Genomic DNA, 7,413 nt, shown 5'->3' on the forward strand with positions numbered 1-7,413 from the left:
GCAAATTTAAAAATGGGAAAACAGACTCAAAGAAAAAAAAAAATCAGCCGGAATTTTGCCATTCTCTTCATGAGGCCAGGATTTTTTTCAGCCCCCACAATATAACCTGGGAATGTTGATTTCATACATCTTGTTTAAATTCATGCTTCTGTAGTTCATAGTTCATGCCTACCATTCCATAAGCCTTTGAATTTGTGAGGACAGCAATACTAACAAGTAAAAACACAACTAATGCTTGTCAACACATGTAACATTTTATAAACCTACATGCATGTTGACTCATTATCATCTAAAAGCAGATTTCCATTAGAAGTGACATGGCTATTCACTTTACAAAAACAGCTTGTTTTAAAAATTTCATTAGAAAGTAACAGATTTGTAGTGTTCTCTGAACTGAGTCACTGAAAATGTAATTAATATATCATTATTAGATTTACTGAAAGTAATAAACTTAATTAGCAGACTCCCTTTTGTTTAAATTGACAGTTTTCTTTAGAAGACCATTGATAATTTATTTAAACCAATTCCTCATGAAAATTAAGTATTAATTATGAAGTTAGTATTTCATAATGGTACCATAAAAATACAGATCAGATGCAGATAAAGACTGGCATGTTTAATTGTTTTTGTCTGCTACTAATTTTCTTTCATCATAAGTGAATAATGGATTACTGTCATTGATTAACAAGAATATCCCAATAATGTCAGAACATTTAGAAATGTTGACTACTGCTTAAACGCATCTTGTCACAGTTACCTGGTGATGCACAGAATTAAGAGAATATTTAGTCTCTGAATGCTGTTCAAAAACTCAGCCCAGAGAAAACATGTAGAAAAGAATCAGAGGTAGACTAGTGTCATAATTACATACCCTTTGGTAAGTAGAATTGTTATTAAATCTAGAGTGGCCGAATAGGGAGGTTTGACTAATTTTATTTTAATTATTTAGCATATTTTTTATGTGGTAAGAATTGCTTATATTTCTTTTTCTCTTTGGTCAGAACCTTTTCTTATGGAAAGCCATAGGAGAGAGTCTCTGACTTGGGAAGATGTTCATTATTTAAATGTAACAGAAACATAAACAGTACAGAAATACATATGAGCTCCATGCATCAAATATATAAATATATAAACATCCTGTACCAGTGAATGTTTTAGATTATTTCAATATATGTAACAGCTCTAAAAGTTACCAGGGACAGTGTTATTATGGGAACATGAGTCTTTCTGAGAAACAAACTGCAAAACAAATATGACTAACAAATTGTGAGACCTACAAATGAAGATGCAAAAGGTAATGTGTTTCTGAATGCTCACATAACCAATAGAGCATTACTTTGTGTAGATTTTGGTTTTGTAGGCTGTGAAGTCATTACAGAAAAGCTATTCAGAGAAATGAAAAATAAAATTGGAACGGAGTATTTTTGGTTTTTGAAAACATCATTTTGGTGTTGAAGCAAAGGAGGGCTACATCATCAAAGGAAATAACTGACTTTATTAAAGGAAAAGGTTTCAATTTGATACATACTTTTAAATACCATGTTGCTGAAAATATGATCACTACATTCTGATTTAGAATGACACTCCCTCCCCCTCTAATTTACATTTTATTTGAAATAAAAATTTCAGATTCACACTGCATCTACTTGCACATTTTATTTCACGTAACCCCTTCATCAGCCAAACACCTCTTCCTGAGACTTTGCTGTGCTTCCTGTAGACTGAATTTCCAGGATTCCTTTGGGTTCTCACTTGTGCTCCAACAAAGTAGGTAAAAATCCAGATGATAAAAATGGAAAATTCTAGCTAGACCACTACAGCATTTCTGGAAAAAAATATTTCCACTGTTAGCACTTTCTGAAAACTTCTACTATTGTATCAGTTGATTCTATTTTACTCAATCTGTGACAGCTTTTATTTAAACTGTATGTGCTGCAGTCCTAGGCAAGTTCTAGAACATTCATGAGCATAACAGTAAAAATAAAGAAAATTCTGCCACTGTTTCTCCACAATGAAACAACCACCTTTTCTCAAAATCTGTTATATACATATGACTTAGTTTTACATTTTCACAAGATTCTGTGCAATGAAAATATACTGGAAATAGAAAACTAATTTTATTGTTCAGTAATATCCATGGTGATAATGATGTGAAATCAGAATGCCAGTTTCTCCAGCTAAAACAAACCTTATATGCAATGTTCACTAGACTAAAAATCATTACACTCATTGCAGAGATTTCTGAAATTCAGAAAAAAAAAAATCTCTTTCATTATTGGATTCCTTCAAACTTTTCCTATGAGGACTATTTTAATAAGTGTTCGAACTACAGAGTATAATTAAGGGTATAAGAGCATCACTGCTGTGAGTACCTGGGCTAAAGTCAGTACAAAAGATTTAAGTCATTGCATCAGCGAGGAAACATGCCAATAGATAGAAGACACATTGCTTTCTCACAAGTCACAAAAGCGTGAGATTTTGAATCTGCTTTCTCCTTGAAAACCAATCAAAACTATGCAATTTTGTGATCTTAGACCTTTTGTGACAGAAGTTGTGAATGGCATCTAAGTCAGGGGAAATGTGTATTTCAGTATATCAGTTGCAGTCTGAAGAAAGTGAAGAATGTGATGAAAACAGTTTTGCTTTTTATCTATCTTCAAGTATTTGCCTGAAGTTTCATTTAATCTATATAATAAATAATTAAAAATATTATCGCTTGCCATATGTGAGAGAGAAGATGAAATTACTGGCAAAACTTCAGCTTTTAGACAGCTTCCAAGTTACTAAACACTTTTTGTTGCCAGGAGCACACTTTAGAAGGTATTTATTTTGGCTGTTTCTCTTCTTGTTCAGTTCATTGTAAATTCTAGTAAAAAAAACAACTGAAAAAGCATCTCAAGTTTGCACCACTGCTTTCTGCTGCTGTTATTATTATTATACTGTGTATAAATATTGTTGTGGTTTAGCCCCAGCCAACAACTAAATACTGTGCAGCCGCTCGCTGCTCACTATGGCCATCTAAGATATTTTCAGAACCTGTCCTTGTTCAGTACCATCTCACAGGATTGCTTAGGTAAGGAAGGGATCTTAGGGAATACAAATGGAAAGAATACATATATTTTTCTGTATTAGTAAAAAGTCTTCTAGCTTAAAAATTTGTTTAAAGGATAGGTGTCCTTTTTATGTGTGAAGGTGTGTATAAATTAATTCACACTTAAGTCTCAACTAGAGCCTGTGGAAGGTTTGTCTTGTGGGTTTTGTATGCCTTTTGGGATAAAGATTCATGATACTACATTGTTTCAAAGTAAGAATTTTAAAAGGGAAGTAATGACACTGAATCAATGCAATAGCAACTGGTAGTGGTTTTGCTAATGGGTAATTTCTAGTTGGAGTGCTGACAATCATGTATTAATGTACATATTTCTGGATTCTGTAGAAACACAGATCCATATTTTAATATTTCTTATACACAGATTTATTTATTGGGAAAAAACAAAGATCCAAGTCCTCAGCTGGTTTAAATCAATACTTTGCTTTGCTTATTTTCCTAAAATTAGTTTTTATGTTATTTTTAAGTTGTAATTTCAGAATTTTCCAATCCATAACTTACCTTTAAATGAATATTAAGTCAACCATAGTTTTACAAACAGAATTATGTCCTTCCACACAGTGATGCATTTACATATCTATTATTTATGCCTTGGTTGCTACTGTCTGTTTTAAATTACTTTGTGTATATTATGCCTGTAGCCTGTATTTGTGTGTGTTATCTTCACATGCCTCATCTTGTTTTCCTGCTCTGATCTGAGTGAGGAACTTTCCTGTTTAAATTCACAGCAGCAGCTTCTGAGTTATTAACAACTCTGTCACAAGAATTTGCATCTCCCACCTCATAATGGTTGGAAGACAACGTCTATCTCCCTGGACCATGTATTTTGATACCAGATATGATCTTTATCAGTTGTTCAATGCAAACTAATTTGACTCAAGTGAGAAACTCTATTCTTGCAGTGACAGTTTCTTTTAGACTTACAGGAATCAACAAAAATTGGTTAACTAGAAAGTGGAACATGAGTGTCATGCAGAATTCCCATTACAGTCAGAGAACCCAACAGAAGGCATACATAGAAAAGCTAACCCTGTAAAAAAGTTTCTGTTAATCACAGAACCTGCATTTCAACATGAGAAGTTACAGTTTTGTGAGAGGCCATAACTGTCATGTGAAAGGGTATTAGTTTAGGCAGCAAGACACATTTTTCTAAGCATAATATTTGGCTTTCCAGCATTGTCATAACCGCAGTCTGTTCTAAAGAGAGTTGCATGAATAATTGAATATTTGCCTTCTCAGGCAAAGTGAAAAATATATGTGGTGGGAATGAGTCATAAAGAACCAAATTTGTGGCTTTTCACACTAGGAAAAAAAAAAAGTTTTACACTAAATTAAACATTTTGTTTGTTCTGTTACACAATTTTTATTTTCAGGCACTTGAAATAAAAGCAAAGCGTGTAGACATCCACCAAACTGCTTCTATTTTGTAACCTCATTATGAAGCAGCCAACCCAGATGCAGGAAACCCATATCTAGGGTTTCTTTCTACTTTGGGGAAACCTAACTCTCATTTGCAGTCCAATGAGGTATTAAAACTATGCCTCACCAAATCTGATTCAAATACTTCAGCATTTCAAACAGCATCAGAGAATAGTTGAGGTTGGAAGGGACCTCTAGAGGTCATCTAATCCACCCCCCCCTGCTTAAGCAGGTCTAAATAGAGCATTTTTGAGGCCATAATAATAAATGTGAGATTTGTAACTTGCTGGAAAATCTTCTCCCTCCAGTTTTCATATGAAGCTCGTCAGCATTGCTAGAATAGCTATCATCTGAAGTGGCTTGTTTTGATTGCATTTGACTAGTATTTTTCCATTATTAATGTACTATTAATACTATTATTAATGTAGATAATATATTAATACTACTATTAATGTAGATAATCACAGCACACCATTATATAATTGACAAATACATTAATAGAATAGACTACAAAATTCAATAAAAAATCCTTAAAAACATATTTCTCTTTAGATCCTTCCATGAACTTTTACAGAATGGTCCTGCTGCTAAGTGTTCCTTCCAATGATACAGATGTTTTGGGGTGTTATTTATACCTAGCCCTTGAATGTAATTGAAAAAACGGGATGAGACAGCAGTAGTATATGCTGCAGAACACTTCATTTTCCCCAGCCTATGTATTACACAATGAGCTATAGGTGTGATACAGGAAGAACTTCCCTCCATCACGTTAGGAGTTTCTTGAAGCTGCAGATTGGACAACTCATTATGCTAAATGTAATTAATTTTGCATTACTTGATTCATAGAAGGCACACATTTTGAAGTGAATCTGGGACACAGATTCTGTTTTCCCACATATGACAATACTGTAGTACTGAAATTTTGCATAAAGGCTGAAAATACAAAATCTCTTCAAAAGGCAGCTTCAGGGTCTGGTTTCTGTTCTGAAAATGTATTTTATGAAAATGGTGTCCTGCTAAACAAGTAAATTTTCTCTTTGAATCTTCTGAAACATTTGTAATGAATTTAACAAGCAATTGGGAGGGGTTGCATGTGTCAGCTTTATATATTCCTATCAGCATTGCAGGGTGAGTAGGACTATCTTGCTGCTTACACATTGCCAAAATTTATGTTAAGCTATAGTCACACTTCACACATGTAATTAAAGACACAACTTGGACATCTAGCAATTTATTAGTGATGAAGTGTGAAAAGGAATTTAAAAAGAAGGGAAAAAAGCTGGTTTATATTACCAACATTTTGGTTCAAGGCAGTTTCAGCCGCTTACACAAATCAGACTGGACAACTCCATTCCATTTCTTGACATGCAGCTCAGAGAGGTAGCACAGGAGAAGGGAGGTTGTTCAGTGTAAACTTGTGTGCTGTGGTTTTGAGTTGTAGATGATTTTAGGCACCTTATTCTAAATGAAAGTATTTGTTAAATTCCTAATTACAGTTAGGTGTAGAAATACTGATGTAGATCCTGGCCTGGTGCCTCTTTTGATGTGGTTTAACATCTCTCCTATGTTAGTTCTTTCATCTTCTCCATTAGTGGAGAAGGTACATAATGCTGTGTTTGCTTTTGTAATTTTTTGTCATTCATGTACAAATTTCTCTTACATCGCAGAAGGGAAGATTAAGTACTGAATTTCAGTATTGCAGTTGAGCATTCAGTCCTAAGAGCCTGGTGTCTTACAGCTTCTGAATGCCCTGGTGCAGTGCATGTAGGCTGGAAGAAAGGGCACAATTGGTTCCAGACTAAGATTTTCCTGTTCTGCAACCCACACCGTGCAGACCATCTGCCCTTCCTTTATGCATTGATCTTGCATGTTTTACTGACAGTAACAGAAGAAAAAATCAGCAGTTTTGTGCAATATTCTCTATTCTGTTATTTTACATAGAATCATAGAGTCAACTAGGTTAGAAAAGACCTTTGAGATCAAGCCCAACCATTTCCCCGGGACTACCAAAACCACCACTAAACCATGTCACTAAGGGCTTCATCTACACATTTTTTAAACACTTCCAGGGGCAGCGATTCCACTCCTTCACTGGATTCCTCTGGATTATAAAATAAATCGGTGAAAAATATCACAAAACAGTGTCATACAGTACGTCTTCAGGATTTTTCTTATTCTGTTCAGGTCCTAACTAGTCTTTAATGAGGGTGAAAGCTTGTAAGAGGGCTTTTAAGAGATGTTCACTGCAAATACTTTCTTGGTATTATATGAACAGCTGATCTCCATGTTTTTTTTTCCCATTTTATTTATGCCTGAATTCCATAATCATAAAACTTTAAAATGTTTCTTAATATAACTACACGAGTAAAACATCATGTACTTAGTCCTGCTTCTTTTGAGCAATTCTTAGTCTTAACTTTTAAAGCATTTAACTGTAAGAATAATTTTTTTGCTATTCTAAGAAAAAAAATGTACCAGGCAATGCTTTCTATGAGATTAATGAATATATTAATACACTCTTGAAGCTTTATTCCCACTTATGAATAAATTATACAGCTAACTACAAAGGCACTCAACTTTTGGGTAAATCTAACTAACACCATCTAAATGTTTCAATGTATCAGATAGCTGGCAGCTATTTAGATTATTTTTTTCTTAATTTGTTTAAGAAATCTATAACTGAGGATGACCACAGTACTCGTATGATAGCAAACAGAAGATTGGACATGTCCTTTGTTTTACAATAGTTACCAAGATCAATAACTACTCCACAAGATCAAACACAGTAACAGTGAATCTTGTCATACATTTGTGATTCAAAACAGCTCCTTTTATTGCTGCATTTTCCTTTTCCCTCGAAGAAGCCTAGAAGAAGGCAGAAATGT

The sequence above is a fragment of the Pezoporus occidentalis genome, unplaced genomic scaffold, assembly GCF_034315485.1.
Source record: "Pezoporus occidentalis ecotype Australia unplaced genomic scaffold, CSIRO_AGI_Poc_V1 ctg4, whole genome shotgun sequence".
In the NCBI taxonomy this organism is placed as follows: Eukaryota; Metazoa; Chordata; class Aves; order Psittaciformes; family Psittacidae; genus Pezoporus; species Pezoporus occidentalis.